The sequence below is a fragment of the Rhinoderma darwinii genome, unplaced genomic scaffold (genome assembly GCF_050947455.1).
Source record: "Rhinoderma darwinii isolate aRhiDar2 unplaced genomic scaffold, aRhiDar2.hap1 Scaffold_94, whole genome shotgun sequence".
Lineage (NCBI taxonomy): Eukaryota > Metazoa > Chordata > Amphibia > Anura > Rhinodermatidae > Rhinoderma > Rhinoderma darwinii.
Window position 1 is genome coordinate 617,210 of NW_027464514.1, and position 24,525 is coordinate 641,734.

General features: G+C 42.1%; 1 long non-coding RNA gene across 1 annotated transcript in view; it reads right to left on the minus strand.

The window, feature by feature from the left end:
* Positions 1-616: 616 nt before the first annotated feature.
* The window catches only part of LOC142733344 (uncharacterized), a 176,607-nt gene continuing 152,698 nt past the window's right edge, over positions 617-24,525 (minus strand). Inside the window, exons 2-8 of the long non-coding RNA XR_012880019.1 lie at positions 15,607-15,683; positions 13,810-13,884; positions 12,340-12,468; positions 11,219-11,285; positions 10,968-11,032; positions 8,924-9,020; positions 617-1,246 (exon numbers count right to left, since the gene is read on the minus strand). This is a non-coding gene — a long non-coding RNA (uncharacterized LOC142733344). The remainder of the gene's footprint in view (positions 1,247-8,923; positions 9,021-10,967; positions 11,033-11,218; positions 11,286-12,339; positions 12,469-13,809; positions 13,885-15,606; positions 15,684-24,525) is intronic.

Consider the following 24,525-nt stretch of genomic DNA (forward strand, 5'->3'; position numbering starts at 1 on the left):
AATATACATGTATCTGTAAAAAAACATATAAGTTCATACTTACCGAGAACTCCCTGCGTCTGTCTCCAGTCCGGCCTCCCAGGATGACGTTTCAGTGTAAGTGACGGCTGCAGCCAATCACAGGCCAAGCACAGGCTGCAGCGGTCACATGGACTGGCGCGTCATCCAGGGAGGTCGGGCTGGATGCCAAAAGAGGGACGCGTCACCAAGACAACGGCCGGTAAGTATGACATTCGTTTACTTTCACTAGGGAAAGTGCTGTCCCTTCTCTCTATCCTGCACTGATAGGGAGAAGGGAAGCACTTTTCCCGCAGTCCGCAGCAGCCAGTCCGCATCAATGTACTGCACATTTTGTGCAGATCCGCAGCAGAATCTGCAACGCAGATTCTGTGCGGCATTGATGCGGACAGTTGCGGAGGAAATCCGCCACGTGTGGTCATGCCCTAAGAGGTCTGGCCTCAGGTGTCGACTGATTAATCTCGGGAGTATACACAGACGTAGTACCTGGCAGATCCTTTACACTCTGTCAGGAAGGTCAAAAGCGGCCAAAGAGGGAAGGGGTTAAGGAAGAATGATGTCAGAAAGTCGATAATCGTAGGTATCAGTACTTCCGATTTAGTTTGCAGTAATATACAATTCACTCCTGTATTTCACTGAAGTCACGTTGGAGTATTCTATGTTGTTTGGTAAGAGTGTTGTTGTCAGATTGCTTTAAGAAAAGAATGATGTCAGAAAGCTGAAATACATAGACTTTGATGTATAGAGCTACGAGCAATGAAACTCCATAGTCCTTTGTCTGGTTTAGGTCCAAGTGGATTGAAGAAGTCGGCCATTGCAGAGTTTCAGGAGACTGTCTGTCATCAAATACTGTAGAATCTAATGCTATTATTCTTGACCTCTTGTAGGGGAGCAAAGAACAGTACCTGTTGCAGCTGTTTCATGTGAGGTGGGCTTACATGAAGCAACCTCCTTCTTCTCACCTGGGGGTCTTCTGTGCGGTATATTATCCTCAGACCCACTTATCTTTTCCTCCAGGTCAAGGAATTTTCCGTCTAACAGAGGATCAAGTTACAACTGCTCGCAGGTCTCCAGTAATAATTGGTTTCTCTCACGGGTGATGAGTCGGTCTAAATAATATGTGCAGATTTCTTCACATAGGAAGAATCGATCCAGGTATCACTTCTTTCACACTTCATGGCAGTAAGGATGTTCAGCAGCAGTACCTTGAAGAGACTTCCCCAAAGCACTGTAAATAAACCAGAATGTAAAACTAATTGATCATTATAAAGTTTCACAGATTAACGGAATAAGTCTCTTCAGTACATTTATGTTGAGCCTCCTGCACCTGAGTCTTAACTCTCTCAGGCTGGGTTTACACTGTGCGTTTTTGCCATGAATTTTTTTTGTTTTGGTAGATAAACTAACGTGGAAGTTCATCAAACCAAACAAAAAAAGAATGCTAAAAACGCAACAAAAACGCACATTGTAAACCATGCCTAAAACTGCTTCTGAAGCCTTATCACATATTGGACAAGGGTGTCATGTGACAAATATAGTTCTGAGTCTGTAGGTGTTATGGGCAACCTGGGTGATTTTCGAACAAAATTTCATAAGGAGTTAGTACATGGTCGGTGGGGGTCCCAGTAGTGGGGCCCTTAGCGATCATATATTTATCACCTATCCAGTGGATAGGTGATAAATGTTCTTAGTGGGAAAACCCTTTAGCTTAAAGGGGTTTTCCAGTCCTAAGAAATTGTAGGAATTTCTTGACATAAATTTCTTGGTTTTGTATAACGGTCATTTAAGCACGACCATCTTTCGGAAAGCAACAGCGGTGAATTCTTTATTGCACGCATCATCGTTTTATACTCCTCATATTGTGCGTTCCATCCCGACAGGCCAATTCTTGAGGGCTAAATGAGTGATTTAATTCTCATCGGAATTTTAAAGAACAGGCCTCAAATCTGAAACAGAGATTAAGACAACGTGGCTACAGAAATATAGATGCTGAAAAAGGATGCCAAAGAGCAAGGAGTACTAATCGGGACATTCTGTTGATACAAAAGGTACGTAGATCAAAGGAAATCTGGTCAGATTTGTAACCAACTCTAACACACAATGGCAGAATGATCCCGATCTTAGGGGTGTTCTTCCACACCGACCATTGATGGTGGCTAAAAGAAGCAGAACACTAAAGGACATGTTAGTAAGAAGCCATTATGTACCTCCCTGTGTGTCATCGGGCCCTAAGTGGGGCTCATTCCCATGTGGCCACTGCTCTATCTGTAGCATGATTGTTAGGACAGACACATTTTGTGATTCATCAGGATGTGATGAACACAAAATTGTGCACGTCATTAATTGCAGTACCACGGGGGTCATATATCGCGCTACATGCACTTGTGGTTTGATATACGTGGGTATGACCACACGAGATCTGAGGGTACGCACCCAGGAACATGCCAAGGATATCAGGGCAGCAGTGAAATTGGACCCTCAGAAACTCATCAAATTTAAACCAATACCTAAGCACTTTAGGGAGAAACACAAGGGCAGATGTCAGGATTTAAAAGTTCCTGAAATTGATAAACTTTCTTTGGGCTCCTGAGGAGGGAATCTAGCCAAACTTCATGAGCGAATTGAATGTCGTTGGATCATAAAGTTACGCACCCAAGCTCCTTTGGGCCTGAATGAGAAGGTATCATTTGTGCCTTTCTTATAGTATGGCTTTGCACAGATTGTGAACAATATTGCCAGTGATATCCCCCTTTGCTGTATTTTGGGGATTCTTCCATTTTTATATTAAATGTTAGGGCTTCTACTCTTCTACTGGGGATTGTTGTTTGGTTTGGTTTGATGGGTTGTATATTTTGATTTTATTCTTTATCTTTTGTGAGTAACTGTATACTCCTTTTCTGGGTATAACGCTCGTTCATCGACTGATTGTAACGTTTATGCAGCCGAAAATATTACCGTTGTTGGCAGCACATCTCCCTGTTCATTTTTTTTTTTTTACATAGACCAAAAGAATATTAAAAATAAAAACATTTTCGCTCAAAAGCAGTGGATTTTTTATTTTAACATATCTGGAATCGCGACACCTGTAAAAGTCCAAACTGTTACAATATAAAATGAAAGCCCCAAAATCGCTGTGTTTTTTAGTCACCTTGTATCCCACAAAAGAATTTAATAAAAAGTGGTCAAAAAGTCTTATGTACCCCAAAATGGTACCAATTAAAACTACAGCTCGGCCTGCAGAAAATAAGCCCTCATATAGACGGAAAAATCAAAAAGTTATGTCTCAGAATATGGCAACACAAAACAAATTTTATTTTTAATAATGAATTTTCTCCTTGTAAGGGCTTGTCCACATGTAACGCAAATGGCTGCGTATTTTCCATTCGGAGTTGCGAACGGATAATATGCAGCAGAATACAGTAGCAGCAAAGTGGGTGTGAATGAGCGAATGTTATCCACACGCTGCATAAAATGTCAGTCCTGAAATTCACCGGCTGTATGTAAATTCCTGCTGCGGAAAGTGGACTGAATTCCTGCGTTTTTCAGAGGAAATGTCACCATCTCACAGACTTGGAAAAAAAACGCAGCAAAATCCGGAATATTTTCTACAGTAAAAAAATGCAGGAAATGTTTTTCCATAGCAGATTGTCTGCTAGTCCAAGCGGAAATTCCTGCAGCAATTCCGTTACATGTGGACAAGCCCTTAAAGTAGTAAACCATAAAAAAAACATATACATTTGGTATTGCCGTAATCGTACTGACCCGCAGAATAAAGTTAACTAGCCATTTTTACAAACGGTGAATTCCATAAAAGTGAAACCAAGAAAACAAAGCTATCGCTGCTATGTTATATCTTCACTTTCCACACGAACCCCCCCCCCCCCCCCCCGCACGGAGAATTAAAAAAAAAATATGGCTTTTGGAAGGTGGGGTGGAAAAAATGTGAATAAAAATAATGTCGGCGATGGGAAGGGGTTAATAATGTGCTTTGGGTTTGTGTCTGACTAAACACATAGACGTCATTCTTGCCTACTCTCCAGGATTGTCCAGTAGTCTACAAGAAATCTCCCGGCAGAGAAGGAGGTCTCCTGAAAGTCTCCTGACGGCTGAGAACAGGGGCTCTTGCTGCATATTTATTTCTATGGCCGCATGGTAGCTGTGTAAACATGTATCATTGAGCTCCTGCTTGTGGCTGCACGCAGGGAAGCACTCTACTGGCACTGTTTATGGGGCACTCTACTGGCACTGTTTATGGGGCACGCTACTGGCACTGTTTATGGGGCACTCTACTGGCACTGTTTATGGGGCACTCTACTGGCACTGTTTATGGGGCACTCTACTGGCACTGTTTATGGGGCACTCTACTGGCACTGTTTATGGGGCACTCTACTGGCACTGTTTATGGGGCACTCTGCTGGTATTGGTAATGGAGCCATTTTGGCTGGTGTGGGGGAGTGGATCAGCTTAGGACTCCTAGAAAACGATTATTTACCCTCACAAACTGAAATGATTGATTCCATATCAAGCCTTGGCTCTTATTTAGACTGGTACAAATCCTAGGATTTATTGACAGAGCTATGACAATCATGATGGATCCGTTGTGTAAAAGATCCCATTGACTTCTAATGGGTCAGTGAGGTTTCGGGCTCTAATGGTGTTGTGAACAGAGCCTAACCTGTGTAGAGTTTTGATGAATCATGAGCTGGGAAGACTTCCATTTACACCTCTTACAGCAAGTACTAAAGCCTCTAACATGTATTGTATATCTGACAAGTTACAATTCTGTATTTCACCCTCTGTCGCCGTGCGGTGCTTTAATGAGACGCCATATCCTCCCTATGGCGTGTGGTGGAGCGTGACACATTTTCTTTTCTTCTTACGGAATGTGTAAAATTAGAGGAACAGTGTAGGCCCATAATGCAATACAGATCCGTGTGTGTCTCTGTGTGTGTCTGTTTGTGTGTCTGTGCGTGCGTGCGTGCGTGCGTGTGTGTATGTGAGTGTGTGTGTGTGTGTGTGTGAGTGTGTATGTATGTGCGTGTGTGTGTGTGTGTGTGTATGTGTCTGTGTGTGTGTGTGTTGCGTGCGTGCGTGTGTATGTGTGTGTGTGTGTGTGTGTGTGTATGTATGTGCGTGTGTGTGTGTGTGTATATGTGTGTGTATGTATGTGCGTGTGTGTGTGTATGTATGTGCGTGTGTGTGTGTCTGTGTGTGTGTGTGTGTGTCTGTGTGTTGCCCGATTTGGAAGTTTATGACAAAAAAAGCCACAACACCTAGCCATGAGAACCCAGGTGTAATGGGATGGGAATAACAACATTCACAAGTCTTGTACATCTTTCCGCTGTGGTAATTCTTGCCCCGGGGGAACCTCCTACTCTTACTGGAATCATTGAAGCAGAGGCCGGCGGTTATGTGAGGTGGACGTGTACAATATAAGGCACCGCTGTCACAATCATTATCCTGTGTCGCCCTAGAAGGACATTATTTCACTTTATATATTCAGATTTCATTGTCGTATTTCAGTCTTGATTTTCTCCAAGCCTCCATGTGATTTTTCTCCTTGCCAGGACTAAGGCCCTGTTCACAAGGCAGAATTTTCACGCGGAAAAAAGTGCACCATTGTCTATAAAGAGAAACCACCCGTTTATACAGAACAGAATATTAAGCGGGTGAAATTGTACACCGCCTCGCTGAAAAAAAGTGACATGTCACGCGTTTTCCGTCGCATGTTCCACATCAGGTAATCGTAGGCAGATTAGCCCCATTAAATGGTTCTAATCTGTGTCCAGAAACGCCTCCGTTTTTACTACAAAACAACGACCGAAATCTGAGGGTCGGCCGTGGTTTTCTACCGCGGTTTCTCGACCAATTCCACGTCTGATTTTTCCATAAGAAAAATCTGTCATATGAACACAGCCTAATGGCATGCACAATATTTCCCCCCACCCAGAGGGATCCGGCTACAAGGAAGGCAGAATCGGCTTGTAAGAAAGTAGAATGTCATCGTCACATTTGCATCTTTAGTGTAAATATTGTAATGTCCGTCATCTACTAAGCATGTCTATACATTACATATAAATACTTCTTTCTGTTACCTGTCTTGTGTACAGATTATACATCACGCTGCATGGATGGCGGACAGACTGTCAAACACATCAACTGTCCTTGTTGCCCATAGCAACCAATCACAGTGCAGCTTTTTTTCAGAGCAGTTTTGAAATGAAAGCTGAGCTCCGATTGGTTGCGCCAGTCTTTCCTGTTGGACCTTTTTAACCCTTTCACTACCAGGGTTTTTTAGGCATTTTGCCTCTTATTTTTGTCATGTACAAATAAAACCTATATTACTAAGTAAAAAAAATCATACTAAACCCCCCATACTTATATATTTTCTGAAAGTAGATTCCTGGTACATTGTCCATTTGCCACTCCGCATAAAATTGCATGACGGTCCTTGTGTGTATAAAGTGTCATTTTTAATTAAAAAAAATGCATACAAATTTATTCTTTATGTCAACAGTGTAACCTAAAGCAGAAAATGTTATGCTCCAGGCATACTAAAAAAAAAAAGTTCAATATGTGCAGCGTTCATACATACATATATCATACATACATACATATATCATACATATATATATATACATACATACATACACACATATATACATACATACACACATATATACATACATACACACACATATATACATACATACACACATATATATATATATACATACATTATTCATACATACATACATACATTATTCATACATACATACATGCATACATACATTATTCATACATACATACATACTATATACATACATACATATATACATACATACATATATCATACATACATACATACATATATGCATACATGCATACATACATACATACACACATATATATATATATATACATACATACATATATCATACATACATGCATACATCATACATCATACATACATACACATCATACATACACACATACATATATACATACATATATATCATACATACACACATACATACATGTATACATACATACATACATACATCATACATACATACATATATATATCATACATACATACATACATACATACAGTATATATATCATAAATACATACACACACACACACACACACACACATACATATATACATACATGCACACATACATACATACATACATATATATATATATATATATATATCATACACACATACATATATATATACATATATATATATATATATATATATATATATATATCATAAATAAATACATACATACACACATATATATCATACATACACACATATATATCATACATACATACAGGGGCGTAACTAGGAAAGACTGGGCCCCATAGCAAACTTTTTACTGTGGCCCCCCCTCCCCTGGGTGTCACACAACCCCCCCCCCCTTGTAGATAGTGCTTTTTTTACAGCCCCCCTGTAGATAACGCCATACAGCCCCCCCTTGTAGGGAACGCCATACAGCCCCCCTGTAGGGAACACCATACAGCCCCCCCTGTAGGGAATGCCATACAGCCCCCCCTGTAGGGAACGCCATACAGCCCCCCCCTGTAGGGAACGCCATACAGCCCCCCCCTGTAGGGAACGCCATACAGCTCCCCCCTGCAGGGGCCGCCATACAGTCCCCCCCCCTGCATGGGACGCCATACAGTCCCCCCCTGCAGGGGACGCCATACAGTCCCCCCCTGTAGGGAACGCCATACAGCCCCCCCTGTAGGGAACGCCATACAGCGTCCCCAGCCCCCCCAAAAAATGCGACCTACAGTGTCTCCTACAAATAACATGCATCGCCTATCCACAGGTCAGGGGATACATGTGTGATCGCTCCTAGCGATAAGGAGAACGGGGGACCGAAAGTCCCCCGAAGTTCTCCATGACTAACCTCGGACTTCCGGCGTCTGCGCAGCTCAATAAAAATGAAAGGAGCGCTGGTCACGCATGCGCACAAGCGCGACCGGTGCTCCATTCATTTCTACGGAGCTGCCGACACAGACCCCGGAAGTCCGAGTTTTGTGATGGAGAACTTCAGGGGACTTTCAGTCCCCCGTTCTCCCTATCAATGCCAGCGATCACACATGTATCCCCTATCCTGTGGATAGGGGATACATGTCTTTTGTTTAATGGCAGAGTGGGGAGATACCTCCCTGCTCTGCCGTAGTGTTCAGGGGTGTCGCGCTGTAGCAGCCATAACGGCAGCTAGCGGAGCCTCATGCCGCGGGCCCCGTAGCAGCATACATACATACATACATACATATATATCATACATACATGCATATATATATATATATATATATATATATATATATATCTGAAAAAAAGAAAATATTTGATATCCAATAACCCAAGAAATTTTGTGGACCGAATGCCACACGGTGCTATCCTAGTAATTAAAGCAGAAAAGAAAAAACAAAAAAACCCTCTAGGATATATCAGCACTCACATGGGTATGTAGTAAAAATAAATAATTTTATTAATTAAGTTGTTAAAAAAGGGGGAAAAAAAGGTCATATCACAGACCAATTCCCATGAGGAAATACCAAAAAGTTAGATTAAGGAGACACAATAAAAAAAAAAATATATATATCATACATACATACATACATACATACATATATCATACATACATACATACATACATACATATATCATACATACATACATACATACATACGTACATACATACATACATACATACATACATACATACATACATACATACATACATACCACTTGTGCCTGTTTCTACATGTACATATATTATCTCCATAAAATTACAAATTGAAAACACCAAAAATGTGGCTTTAAGCAGGAAATGTACAAAAAAAAAGTAACAATCTATAAAATGCAGGGATTACACACCTAGAAAAATGAGGCGTCCACAAAGCTCCTATTTTTCTGGACGATTGCAGTTGTCTTGACGTGGTCCTGGCGGCCGTGTTCACCTTCACTATCACACCTTAGATATAGGATAGAGGAATTTATTTTTAAAAACAAATGCATTAAAATTCACATTTGTGCCTAAAACTCACATACAATCAGCGATTTAGAGAAAATATCATTTACAATGAATAGATCAAGGTGATAAAAGCTTATATATATATATAAATACCACATACATCTACAGCCATAAAAGTGTGCGCTCTCAAAACACTGAAACAGAAGCCCTACAATATTTGGCCATCATCTACAAATGTATTTGAAAAAAAAAATACTGCAGACAACAAGCAACTTCTACTGTATGCAGGCAAAATCCACTTTTTTTTTTTTTGAGCGCACAAAGCATACGTGTATAAAAATACAACTTAGGCCTTATTCACACCAGCGTATTCCACATCCGTGTTAGGCCTTATTCACACGAACGTGTGCATCTTGCAGTTCCGTGTGTCATCAGTGAATGGTGCGTGGCTGCGTGATTTCCACGCATATGCCATCCTTATGACACGCGGTTTTGATGTTTAGAAAAAGAAATGAAGGACGTGCTTTAATTTTTTCCTTCATTTATTTATCTACAGTTGCGCGAGTCACGTTCGACACACGGAAGTGCTTCCATGTGCTGCGCGTGATTTTCATGCACCCACTGACTTCAATGGGTGAGTGATGCGGGAAAAACGGCCAAGTATAGGACATGTCGTGAGTTTTACGCAGCGGACACACGCTGTGTGAAAATCACGGACTGTCTGAACGGCCCCATTGACTAACATAGGTCCGTGCGACGTATCATGGACGTTAAACGCGTTCGTGTGAATAAGGCCTTACGTGTGTTAAAACAACGGACATCACACGGACCTATGCAATTCAATGGGGCCATTCAGAATCAATACTAGGAGTAAGAAAGACAAAGTATTAGGACAAATCCCAATCAATGGAAACATTTTCATGTAGAACAGAGACCAGTCCCCAACAGTGTATTTTATAGCTTTAGGTGTATTATATATTATCTCATTTTTATGCTTCTACAATGTGTCTCTTATCAGTGAGTTATTATAATGAGCTTTATTCTTATTATATCACAACAGTAACTATTATGGGGTTTCTGAGGGGGTTCATACAATTATTCACACAGAGACACTTTATTAGGAGTCCTGCCACCCCCCCCTACAATGCTGCAGATAAACATTGCGGACGTCAGAGTGACAGGCGGCATGGATAGGTCCGCTCCCGGCCGCCTGCTTTTATTACTTGTAGTAATGATAACAGTAAGGTAAGCAGTGTCTCCCCTGACTGCTAGCAAAGTTTGGGGTACATGTCTGGGATACATGGCACAAGTGCCCAGCGCTGAGACACCAAGTAGTAGAGATGACTCCTGAACCCTGTACCTTTCCTTCACCACGACATTACAATATACAATATTATATAGTACAAGTCCTCAGCAGTTACATGACATGGAATCAGTGGCTATTACAAGATGTTTGCCCATTTGGCCTAGGTATTTAACCGGTCAGGGGGCTTCTACCATATGACTTTCTAACATAAATCAGGGGCGGACGTACTATAAGTGAGAACTGTGCAGTTACATTGGGGCCCAGCAGGTCAGGGGGCCCTCTGCCACCCCGAAAGTAACTGGTAGCGTCCTACTGTCTATTAGATTGCATGTAAGGGTTTGGGATAATGAATTTCTTGTAGGCAATAATGTGTGGCAAGTGCTCTTGGCAGGGTGACCGTGCCTTATATCCCCCAACACTGCTCCACCCCTAATCCCCAATTAACTTTACTGTACCCCTAGTCCCCTCAACCAATTACCTTAAATCTATCTTCAGGCCAAAACCGCTCCCTATTGTTCCCTTACGTGTCCCCCCTAGACTACATGGCACCACCAGTCATATGGCCATCTTCATACTATACAAAGAAACCCATTACCTACACGATCCCCATCCCTATATATAGTAACTAAAGATGGATATACCTCATATAGATGAAATATTACTTCAGAGAGTCCCCCTGGCAGCAGGCAGCCGATCCCAAGGTTTTCTGGAACGAAAAGTTAAAATTATGATGTGAGCTTAGTATGGGTCATCATATCAACAAATATATGTTCAGCCAATTGACAACATTGGGGAATTTGTTCCCGCAGCCTCTCATGTGTCTCTATAGGAACATTCTGGATGACATCACATTATAGAATTTCTATAGGTTGTTATTTTCTATAATACTTACATATATACGGTGGATCTTCTAGCATGTCGGCTGTCACTGGGGCCGCATATTCACATGTTTTATATGTCTGTAATATACATAATGGGTTTACTGCATATACATAAAATAACCCCATATCTATAATGTATAATAATATATTTACTGTCACACATGTCATTATCTATCACAGGGCGAGTCAGACATTGAACACATTTTGTAATGTAACGTAGACCCAGGGAACATAACTATAGGGGTGAAGAGGTTGTACAGGCCCTGGTGTCCATGACTGGCATAAGGGGGTCACAATCTGAACAAATCCCCAATGCCGCCATCACCTGGAGGAATCCTGATTTTACCTGTCACCCCCTTGACTGCCCTAGACCACCATACAATGAAAAAACAATTCCCCTTTACTGCCTTAAACCACCAGTGAATTTACACTGAACCCTTTCACAGCCCTAGACCACCAGATAAATATCAAAAACTGTATAGAAACATGACCCTGTGGGATGGGGTGGGTGGGTGAGCCTACTTTACTTGTTGCCCAGGACCCCATCTTACATAAAGCATATTGTGTCTGTGGGAGTGCAGATTATATATGGTATATGATAGTTGGCAGGACCTGGTATAGATTTGGCACCAAGGCCCCGGAGCTTATAGTTATGTCTCTATATAAACCAGAACTTAAGGGAAACTATAGAGAACTGTGGAGTTTCTGATTCTTCTCTCTTTTGTGGTGTCTCTGGACACATATAATGTGGATACATGTAATGAATATTCTGGGCATGTACCGGGTTACCTGACAACATATAAGTTTGGGTGGCAGCTTAGTCTGGATGCCATAGTTGACCACACCGGGTTTCCCGGCTCTTGGTCTCTGTTCCTAATATATTACAGGTTTGTAGCTTGTCAGTAATAAGCGGTCACTACATTTTGTGTAGGACATTTTTTTCTATTCTTCCATCTACCACCCCCAACATTGAAGTGAGGAATATTAGGAAGAGCAACCTTGTTTTCTGAGGGACAATGTGAGAAAACTGAAATTGGGTTCTTGGAGAAAATATCCATTATTGCTATAAACCTTCCAGCCAGTAAATATGTGATATAACGTGTGTAGAGATAAAGAAATATTCGGCACTTACCTTGGACTCTCCTACTTTATATGCTGGGCATTAGTTGGGCGCTCTCCTTATTTTTGGAGCAGCCCCTCCTACACCTGGACCTGAGGCCATCACAGAGCTCTTCATTGGGCTGTTACTTTTTTATTACTCCTGGAAATGTAAGAAGAAATTGACAACTGGGTGACGTCCCTTTTCTCAATGGCCATGGTCTGATACAATACAATGTGTGCTGACAGTTTCACAATGTTTAGGGACACGTCCTATAGACAAGAGATATTGTATCCCCCATATTCAAACATTCCCAGGCGGAATTATAGAGGAATGGAAAAATTCAGAGTGCTAAGAGGAGATGCTCCAGCATTATAATTTTATGGGAAATACAATTATTTACTCGTCATAAGAACAGACAAGTCCAGAACATATGACCAGTATTATATACATAGAAGAGATAATCCATCATCCCTGGGATTGGAGGTTAATTGTAATAAAATATTATAATATAAGATTACACTTCATGGAAAATACAATTTGACAGTTATAGATTTAGACAGCAGTGGATTTGGTGTCACTATATAGCAGGAAATGGAGTTGGTCCTCTCTTCTTTGCGGCTGGCTGGTGACAACCTGTGCAGGACTCCGCTCTCCAGAGGAACTACATTGGCAGCAAGCAAAGCGGTGGAGAATTGTCCCAAAGGTCATGGGAAGGGGAATGGAGAGGTAAACAAACATCACGCCCGGCTCTCCTCAGTAGCTACATTGGGCCCCATAATGGAGGGCCCAGTTTGATCTTTGCTATGAGGACCAGTCTTCTATGTCCGGCTCTATATCCAGGAGTAAGATTATGTGACTGTTTGGTGAACTTCTTGGTGTCAGTAGAATTAGGGTATGTGCACACGACGAGGGGCTTTTACGGCTGAAATGACAGACTGTTTTCAGGAGAAAACAGCTGCCTCGTTTTAGCCGTAAAAGCTCCTCCTCGTATTATGCGAGGCGTCTGTGACGCTCGTAAATCTTGAGCTGTGCTTCATTGAGTTCAATGAAGAACGGCTCAAATTACGTTGCAAAGAAGTGTCCTGCATATAATGTATATAAGTGTCCTGCACTTCTTTGCCGAGGCAGTCAATTTACGCGTCGTCGTTTGACAGCTGTCAAACGACGACGCGTAAATTACAGGTCGTCTGCACAGTACGTCGGCAAACCCATTCAAATGAATGGGCAGATGTTTGCCGACGTATTGTAGCCCTATTTTCAGGCGTATATCGAGGCATAATACGCCTCGTTTACGCCTGAAAATAGGTCGTGTGAACCCAGCCTAAGGGTGTTCATGATAACTATGACTGCCGCCACGTGTCAGGGATCTATCTGCCTATGTGACATGGAGGAATGGCTTCAGTCATACACAACAGTGCCGTCTGTTTTCTGACCAGATAATTTGGGACGTGTGTGAGTAATATGCAGGAAAGGTAAATTACAGGAAAGAGAGATCAATACCTGAGCGCTGTATTCAGGACACTGTCCCGGCAGCAGCAGTTCTGGGACTAATCAAGGGATCTGTTCAGACAAGATCTAAGAAAAAGATACAAAACCTCTGATCACAGGATAGATACAATAATAGTTGTCATGTTACCAGAGGTTACACTTATACATTACACGTATACACTATTTAACATTGACGTCTATAGGTGACAGATGACCAACATATGACATATATCAGAGGTGTCCGTCACCGCCATCCTGTAAGAAACGTGTACAGTATGTTAGAGTTTTCCCATGAGCGACATATTTGACGTAACCACAGGATATGTAATAAACGTCAGATAAATGCGGGTCCCATCTGTACACCAATCTCTAGAATGGGGCTCCCTAAACCCTGTTCTAGCATTTTGTGCTCACACTGACTCCCGGCCACTTACAGATTACATGGTCGGAGTTACGTAAACAGCGTAGCTCGCTGAACTACGCTGTTGCTCTAACTCCCATAGTAGTGAATGGCAGCTACGGAAGCAGCATAGCATGCGAGCTACGCTGTTTGGGTAACTACTATTCAGTTCTATGGGGCTTTCCCCCTTCATAGTAGGAAATCAGCCGGAACACAAAAAGGTAGAACAGGGTTTAGGGGGCCCCGTTCCAGAGGTGGTTCTCTCTGAGCTGCAATACCGAGCACAGCCACTACCAAATGCATGGAGCTTTCCTGGTAAACAATGAAGAGGACATGTGGCTGACCAGGGTGGTGTGCGGCCCCTTTACTCAGCTGATCATGGGGGTGGTAGGAGTCAGATCTCCACCGATGTGATATTTACTATTAATAATAAAGTTATGGAAAATCCCTTTAAAAGGTAAATAAGACATTTTATACAAAGGACAGAACATACATATAAAATTATAGAGGATCTGACGTCTCTCCTGGCATGTCTGTTCTAGAAAATACTTGAGAATTCACATTTCCATTCACACATTACTGACTGCTGTAATTTTTAGGAAATAATAAATTTTAACTTTAATGGGGAAACAAACAATTCCAAATTGTAATATGTCATATATTGATATCTGCCACATCAGCTATAGCGTTCAGATGGAAAACATGTAACATCCCGACCATCACAGACATCATTAAAAAAGTCAATACAAACTATCAATATGAATATATTTATGCCCGTAGTATACAAAGACATGACCGGTTCTGTAAAGATTGGATGTGTTGGAATAATTCTGTATATGCCGTACCGCTCCCTTTCTAGGGGGCGCTCATACGTTGTCTGTTGTATACATATTATTTTTTCTTTATGGTGACCTGTATACGTTCTTCACAACATTTATTTTATTTACCTTTTATTACACATATTATTTTGAATCCCATTTTCTCAAAATGTTAAAACTTATAGGAATTAACGATTTAATTATTATTTGAGACTAACTATTTACTTCTACCTGCGAGTAGAACTGTTATACACATATATTTCTGATGTCTCAACTGTTTAATAAAGACATATTGAAACAGAAATCTGAATGTAAAATCCACATGTTCAGTTTTTACTTGTGTTCATAGAAACATTTTACTGGAACTTGAAAAAAAAACAAAAAACAACCCCGTCAATCACAGGAAAAAAAAATCCTTCTACAATCAGATAGTTGTGGTGAGATGCTGGTTATAAATTGCTGCAGTAATGTCCAGTGTGAATCTGGTCTTATATCAGAATTCTAGAGCGTAGATATTTCATGTATCCAGTAACATGTATAATTAATAACACTGATATTATAGCTGATAAATAATAAAATGCTGCATCTTACCTGTCAATCACAGTCAATCACAGTCATGGTCCAGATGTTATTCCCAAAAATTGGAGAAAAAGCCCAAAAATCGTGATCTGTAGGAAACACACTGATCAAATATCAAGTGCAAAGTGAGTGGAATCCAGCTGCACATAGAACTTAGCGACTAGTACTGTCTATGACATCATCAGTGACATCATAAGTGGCTGCAGTATCGGTTACATCATCGGTTATCTCCTCCTGCCTGGATAGACTGTCTGTGTATACACTGGATATAGGCGTTATATGGGACTGCTGTTTTATAAGCATGGAAGATACATGCCCACTTGGTCAAAGGCTAAAAAAAATGCCCAGTTGGGCATTTAGATTTATGCTAATAACTTTCTTAAATAGGTCATAACTTGGTCAAAATTGATCGTTTTTCTAAATAAAAAAACACTGCTGTGATCTACATGAGAGCGCCGATCACATGTAGAAGACAGGCCACGTAGAATGCGGTGACACAGCCTCTTTAACCCCTTCGCGCTCAGCGACGTACTATTCCGTCACGCTAACCAATACGTTCGCGCTCAGCGACGGAATAGTACGTCGCCGGAGTAACGGCCATTTCGGCCGTCCTCCCGACACATACAGGAGCTGTGACAGCTGCTGTCTCGTACAGCAGCTGCCGCAGCTCCTACAGCGGGGACCGATCGCTGTGTCCCCGCTGATTAACCCCTGAAAAGCCGTGTTCAATAGTGATCACGGCTTTTTAGGGGTTAAGCTACAATTGCCAGCCTGCTACACGATAGCGGCTGGCGATGGTGACTATGGCAACCGGACACTAAACAATGGCGTCCGGCTCTGCAATCGACGGAAGCCTACTGGGTCCTGACAAAGTCAGGACTCACTATGCTTGCTGTCAGTGAACAGCTCACAGCTCTAATACACTGCACTACGTATGTAGTGCAGTGTATTAGAATAGCGATCAGGGCCTCCTGCCCTCAAGTCCCCTAGTGGGACAAAGTAATAAAGTTAAAAAAAAGTTAAAAAAAGATGTGTAAAAATAAGAAAATAAAAGATTTAAAAGTAATAAAAGTAAAAATCCCCCTTTTTCCCTTATCAGTCCTTTATTATTAATAAAAATATATAAACAAACAAACTATACGTAATTGGTATCGCCGCGTCCGTAACGGCCTGAACTACAAAATTATTTCATTATTTATCCCGCGCGGTGAACGCCGTAAAAGAAAATAATAATAAACCGTACCACAATCACAATTGTTTGGTCACTTCACCTCCCAAAAAAAGGAATAAAAAGAGATCAAAAAGTCGCATGTACCTAAAAATGGTCCTGATCGAAACTACAGTTCGTTACGCAAAAAATAAGTCCTCGCACGGCTTTATTGATGGAAAAATAAAAACGTTCTGGCTCTTAGAATAAGGTAACACAAAAAGTGAATGATTTTTTACAAAAAGTATTTTATTGTGCAAACGCCATAAGACATAAAAAAAAACTATAAACATCTGGTATCGCCGTGATCGTATCGCCCCGCAGAATAAAGTGAATATGCCATTTATAGCGCACGGTGAACGCTGTAAAAAAAATAGAATAAAAAAACAATAGTAGAATTGCTGTTTTTTAGTCACCACGCCACCTAAAAATAGAATAAAAACTGATCAAAAAGTCACATGCACCCCAAGAAAACTGCAATGAATTCCTCAAGGGGTCTAGTTTCCAAAAAGGGGTCACTTTTGGGGGTTTTCCACTGTTTTGGCACCACAAGACCTCTTCAAACCGGACATGGTGCCTAATAAAAAAGAGGCCTCATAATCCACTAGGTGCTCCTTTGCTTCGGAGGCCGGTGCTTCAGTCATTACCGCACTAGGGCCACATGTGGGATATTTCTCAAAACTGCAGAATCTGGGTAATACGTATTAAGTTGCGTTTCTCTGGTAAAACCTTTTGTGTTATAAAAAAATGGTATAAAGAGGATTTTCTGACAAAAAAAAAATGTAAATTTCACCTCTACTTTGCTCTAAATTCCTGTGAAACACCTAAAGGGTTCATAAACTTTCTAAATGCTGTTGTGAATACTTTGAGGGGTCTAGTTTCTAAAATGGGGTGTTTCATATGGGTTTCTAATATATGGGCCCCTCAAAGCAACTTCAGAACTGAACTGGGACCTAAAAAAATAAATAAATTAGGCAATACTTCGCTTCTTACATTATACTGATAATGAGCCGTGCCAACCCCGAGATGACCCGAGTTTTGACCGTTTGTATAAACGGAGACCCCTATTAGACCATTTCAGTGCCCGGTTTTCCCAAGCATACACCCCTGAGAAGTGAATTTCTATTGATGAGTCCTTGGTAGATTTTAAAGGGAGTGTTCAATTCCACCAGTACCTGCCGGGTAGGAGGGCAAGGTATGGTGTGAAGATGTATAAGCTGTGCGAGAGTGCATCAGGGTATACCTACAAATTTAGGGTATATAAAGGGAAGGACACCAGTATTCATCCCCCATAATGCCCCCCCTTACTGAGAGTTAATGCAAAAATTGTGTGGGATTTGGTGCACCCACTGCTGGACCAGGGTTACCACCTCTACCTGGATAATTTTTATACCAGCGTCCCACTCTTCAACTGCCTCGCTTCCAGTCCTGTGGCATGCGGCACTGCTAGAAGAAACCTGAGAGGCCTCCCTAAGACTCTGCAGGGCAAACAAAAAGGGGTGAGCGCAGGGCACAATCTAGCAGCAACATATTGTGTGTCAAGTACAAGACAATAGAGATGTCACACCAGTACCCATGTACCTGTACGAGGTACCAGTACAGAGACCCCCAAACCAGACTGCATCCTGGACTACAATAGGTAGATGCGAGGGGTGGACTTGTCATATCAAGTCCTGAAGCCCTACAGCGCCATGCGGTGTGGTATAAGAAGCTGGCCGTGCACATCATACAGATGGCATTGTACAATGTGTACGTGCTACGTCAATGAACAGGCCTGAGGGGAACTTTTCTGGAATTTCAAGAGGTGGTTATCAAGAACCTAATCTTTAGGTACCAGGAAGGGGGGGGGCACCCAGTACTACTGGAAGCGAGGCCACACGTATCGTACCAGGGAAACACTTTCCAGGAGAAGTTCCCCAAACTGGCAAGAAGGGAAAAAGTCAAAAAAGGTGCAAAGTCTATTATAAGAGGGGGATAAGGGATGACACAATATATCAATGTGACACGTGTCCCGAAAAAACCAGGGCTCTGTATGAAAGAGTGTTTTAAAATGTATCATACATCCCTTGGTTTATAATTTACCCCAATGTTACTTACCCTGATGCACTCCGCACAGCTTATCCCCCCTTATCTTTCCCCTCTGGGCCCTGCTGCGTGCCTAGGCAGCTGTTACCATCCACATTGAGGGTATTGCCATACCCGTAAGAACCCACATTACAGTTTATGGGGTGTATGTCTCCGATCAAAATGCTCACTACACCTCTAGATGAATGCCTTAAGGGTTTAGTTTTTAAAACGGGGTCACTTCTTGCGGGTTTCAACTGTACTGGTAACTCAGGGGCTTCTGCATACATGACTTCGCACCAGAAAATCCCCAGTAGGCCAAATGGTGGTCCTTTCGTTCTGAGCCCTCCCATGGGCCCAAACGGCAGTTAATCACCACAAATGGGGTATTGCCGCACTCAAGACAAATTGCGCAACAGAATGGGGTATTTTATTTCTTGTTAAAATAAGACATTTTTAGCCAAAACTACATATTATTGGAAAAAATTAATTTTGTTTTAATTCCCAGCCCAATTCAAATAAGTTCTGTGAAGAAACTATGGTCTCTAAATGGTCACATTACTCATAAATCAATTCCTTGAGGGGTGCAGTTTCCAAAATGGGGTCATTATTGGGGGATTCCTACTGTTTTGGCACCTCAACACCTCTTCAAACCTGGCATGCTGCCTAAAATATATTCTAATAAAAAAAGAGGCCTCAAAATGCACTAGGTGCTTCTTTGCTTCTGGGGCTTGTGTTTTAGTCCACGAGCGCACTAGAGCCACATGTTGGACATTTCTAAAAACTGCAGAATCTGGACAATACATATTTAGTAGTGTTTCTCTGGTAAACTCTGTTTGGATGTTTGTAAACAGAAAAGCACGTGGTGCTTTTCTGTTTTCATTCATCCTTTTCACTGCAGTTGCGCGAATCATGCGCGTCCCATGGAAGTGCTTCCGTGCGACATGCGTGGTTTTCACGCACCCATTGACTTCAATGGGTGCGTGATGCGCGAAAAACGCTCAAAGAACGGACATGTCGTGACTTTTACGCAGTGAAAATCACGCACCTGTCTGCACGGCCCCATAGACTAATATAGGTCCCTGCGACGCGCGTGAAAATCACGTGCGTCGCATGGACGTATAACACGCTCGTGTAAATGAGCCCTTAGAATGATGAAATTGAAGTGAATGACTTTTCAGTTGACCGGTTCACACGCCGTGTATTTGATACGTTTTTTTTTTTGCACATTTTACGTGCAAAAAAACACATTAAAAAAACACTTGATTAAACTTGATCTTGCGTGTTTGGGGGGATTTGTGTGTGTGTGTGTGTGGGGGGGGGTGCTCGCCGCTGATTCTTCAAAACAGCTGATAAGCGGCTATGAAGTATCAGCGGTGCCCGTGTACACTCCGCTCTGCCACACACACACACATGGGAAAAGTCTTAAAGGGGTCGTCCAGGAAAACATGGCGCTGCACCTGTCCTCAGGTCGTGTGTGGTATTACAGCTCTGTCCTATTCACTTCAATGGAGGTGAACTGCAATACCAGACACAACCTGAGGACAGGTGCGGCGCTGTGTCTCCAATCCGGACACCCCTTCTGTCCTGAGATGACCCGACGGGGGAGGCGGGTGTCAGAGCCACCCAGCGCCATCACTGCAGACAGAACCACAGCTACGGCATGAGGGCAGGGCTTCTCCTGAGTGCACTGTCTCTTGTTATGGACAGATTTATAGTCACATGAACCCCGTCTGATGAACCGGTAACCTAGGTCCAATCACATGACAGAGGGGTCACCAAAAACCCTGTGCACCCTCAGCCCGTCTATCCAGCCCTTTCCTGGTTATATCTGCTTCTGGGAAAGCTGGGTGACCACCATTACCCCTCCTGCTGGAGTGTTTGGGGATGTGACTAATGAACCTCTCACACTCCAGTAGGAGGGGTAATGGTGGTCACCCAGCTTTCCCAGACCCCTGAACGGTAAATCTCTCTAGTTGTGCTGAGACTGTTTGGGAATGTGACTAATGAACCTCCCAGTCTCAGCACAACTAGAGAGATTTACCGTTCAGGGCTTTCCCTGTACAGTTGTTTCATGTGTCCTTCATACAGGGGGGGGGTCCCGTCAGGGGTGGGGGCTGCAGTGCAGCTGGTCTTCATAATGGCGCCTGCTATCTCCCTGCAAACAGCTTCTCTGCTGTGTGACTCTGACCTGCGTCTGCGCAGTAGAGAGCCAGAGAGCAGAATCAATGGAACGGCTCCCGTTCATTGACTCCTATGCACTGTAGCTGCCGTATTCCATCTCAGTATGTGTCGTTAATCGACACATACAGAGATGAAAAACAAAATGGCAGCCCCCATAGAGAAGTAAAAGTTAGAAAAAAGTAAAACACAAACACACAAATAAATAAAATTAATTTTAATAACATACTAAAAGCAATATTATATAAAAAAAAAAAAATCGCGACACCTGCCCTTTAAGGCCAAAACTAGGCTGCATCCTTAAGGGGTTAAGTCATTGAAAACCATTGAAAAAGTGAAATGAAAGTTTCTTGCCGCTGTGTATTTAATGCATTAAAAGTCAAGTTAAAGATCTCTACATCTGTACATAGAAGGGGACATATTGCAGAACAATTATATCATTAGTGTCACTTATATAAATTGGAATTATGTGTAAAACTGTCACTTCTGTCTGTAAAGTGGTCGTCTCGTCATTACAAGCTCATTTTGAAATAACGTTTTCTCTTTATTCCGGAGACGCTACAGACACTGACCAATAGGCGACTATCTTTATAGACTGTGCACCATTTATAATATTGGTGTCTTCTTTTAAGCCCCCTCAGGCACCAGCCCCCGGAGAGACTTTTACCTCTGTAACCCCTATTATTAAGCCCTTGATGATTATACACCGTTCAGCCATAACATTAACCCCTTAAGCCCCCATGACATAACTGTGCACCATGGATTGTCTTACATAAGGCCACCATGATGTACAGTTACGTCATGGTGATTGTGCGGTCACAGGAGGTAATTTTAATTGAAGATGCCGCCACCGATATTGGGAATTATTAGGGATACAAAATCGGTGTAAATGGGTCTTAAAGGAGTATTCCCAGCTTACATATAAAGGACGTGTTCACACGGCTCATCTTCAGGCGTATGTCAGAGCGTAAAATGGTCGTGTTACGCTCCAAAATACACTTGAAATGCGCCTGCAAACCGCTTCCCATTAATATTAATAGGAAATACACCGCGCAGCTCATATGAGGTATATTTTTTTGCTGCTGAATTATTAAACACGTAAAAATATGCTTTATAAAAAAGAAGGGACATGTCCCTTTCGGAAGCATTTTAGAAGCTGATTTTTCCCTTTTCCCATGACACTTTAAAAAACTCTCTGAAAAAACGCCTCAAAATGCGCTCAATAAATGATTGGAATATCAGCTGTAAAAAACGTCCGGATTCAGAGTCTGTCTTCTTTTAATCTCAGCCTCGTATTTTCAGCCTAAACATCTGCGGTGTGAACCTGCCCTCACATGCACATTTCCTGCAGACCTTACCCAGTCATCGCTACTTGCTTCACCCTAAATTTGTTTTGGGGAGCAGGGGGTTTTCCTTTCCCAAATCCCAGACAACCCTTTTTAGGCTGGATTCACGCACAGCGCTTTGCTGCGTTTTTGTGCTTTTCGTTGTGGTGTTTTTAATGCAGTTTCTGTGTTTTTTTTTCTTGCTGTATTAAGTGTGGCAGATGTTACATTAAAGTCTGTAGTAAAATATCAAATGCATTACACACAACTGCGTTCTGGTTTGTGTCGTTTTTGAGGCAATTTTGTGATCAGTGGCATTTTTTTTCCACACGCTCTGGGTATAGCGTTTTTTTCAGGCGTTTTTTCTATAGATTCTTTATAGGACTTCAAAAATGGCAGAAAACAAAGCACGTACAAAATGACACCACATAAACACGCCACTAAAAACGCCTTAAAAAAACGCTTGTTTCATTTTAATAACGCTGGTGTTTTTAGAAGCGTTTCGGTGCAGTTTAAAATGACAGACATTTTCTGTGTGTGAAGGAGGCCTTAAAGAGGCTCTGTCACCAGATTAAAAATGCCCTATCTCCTACATAATTTTATGGGCGCTGGAATGTAGTTAACAGCAGTGGTTTTTATTTTGAGAAACTATCTTTTTTCAGCAAAGTTATGACCTTTATTACAATTATGCAAATTAGTTTCTTAATGCCTGAGTGGGCGTTTTTTTACTTTTAACCGAGAGGGTGTATTACAATAGAGTGTATGACGCTGACCAATCAGCATCATACACTTCTCTTCATTACACCCAAGCTGGTTTCACTGAACAGCGTGATCTCGCGAGACCATGCTGTGACGTCACTTCCGCCCACAGATCCTTCATCCCTGCGTCTGAAGACTGAACATAGATCGTCTCCAGGCGTATAAGAAGTTACAGTCGTCGGATCTGCAGCAGCAGCAGCGGAGGAGGCAGCATCACACAGTGCAGGTAAACATATAGAACTCCCTAGAGGCGAAGGACCTGTGGGCGGAAGTGACGTCACAGCGTGGTCTCGCGAGATCACGTTGTTCAGGGCATTTTTAATCTGGTGACAGAGCTTCTTTAAAGTAGCGCTGTGAGAAAGATATTGTAACCTAAAGAAATTGATACATAAATTTCCCTATGCATAGAACATATCCAAAGCCGCCCCTGTAGTTTTCTTCACCATAGTGTCCGTATCCCTCTCTACATGACTGGACACAATATTGTTCGCTGTGATGGCGACTTTCCTATGATGCACACGGATATGAAATTCTTACATGGTGTATGGTGACGAATAAAATAAAAAGATACAATATATCACTGCATGTAGAGTTTCATATTATATATACTGTAAGTGGGAGTGCGGTTTGCATCGTGTTATTCTTTAGGATTTGAACAATATTTTCCTATATGATACATGAGAGGGTTGGGATCATTTCTGGGGATAGTAATTCTCTTGAATTCTAATGAAACTTGGTGTCACACAGAAGGATCCTTTCTTTTTGAGTCGTGTCTTGTCTTCTGCTCTCCATTTATCCTGGCACTGAGACGGCCTCCCCTTTCCAAGGGAGACTAAATGTCAAGAAATCACTACTTGAGAAATTCCCCAGAGTGCAAGTTTATGGAATTGCTATACGATAAATTCCCCAAAGGCAGCTGGAGACCGTCTGGATGAAGTGTGCAGGTAAATTAGCTACCTCAAGTCCATCACCACTCTGGTCAGCATAGTCTAAGGCTACTCTATGGTCTTCACCAGAGCCCACCTCAAGGCAGGTTGGATTTGGCTGCATAGAACCCAGGTTGCTTTTATGGAATACGGTGTTGGACAGGAGGTGCAATGCAGGCAATGCCAGAACGGAAACCAGACAGATAGAGGGTAAACAGCAAGCGGAGTTCACAACCAGGAAATACTAAAAGTCCAAATCCCAAAACAGAAGAATACCAGGACTTGCAGAGGTCAAAACCAGCCAAGAGCAGAATGTCCAAATTTGTGAGCAGAGGGAAAATCCAAAGACAAAGTCGAGGACCAGTTCAAAGAGTCCAAACAGTCAAGGTGATACAGAAGCTTGATCAGAAACATGCAAATACATGAAATCACAAACAACAATGAGAAAACTGAACAGATTCGAAAACTC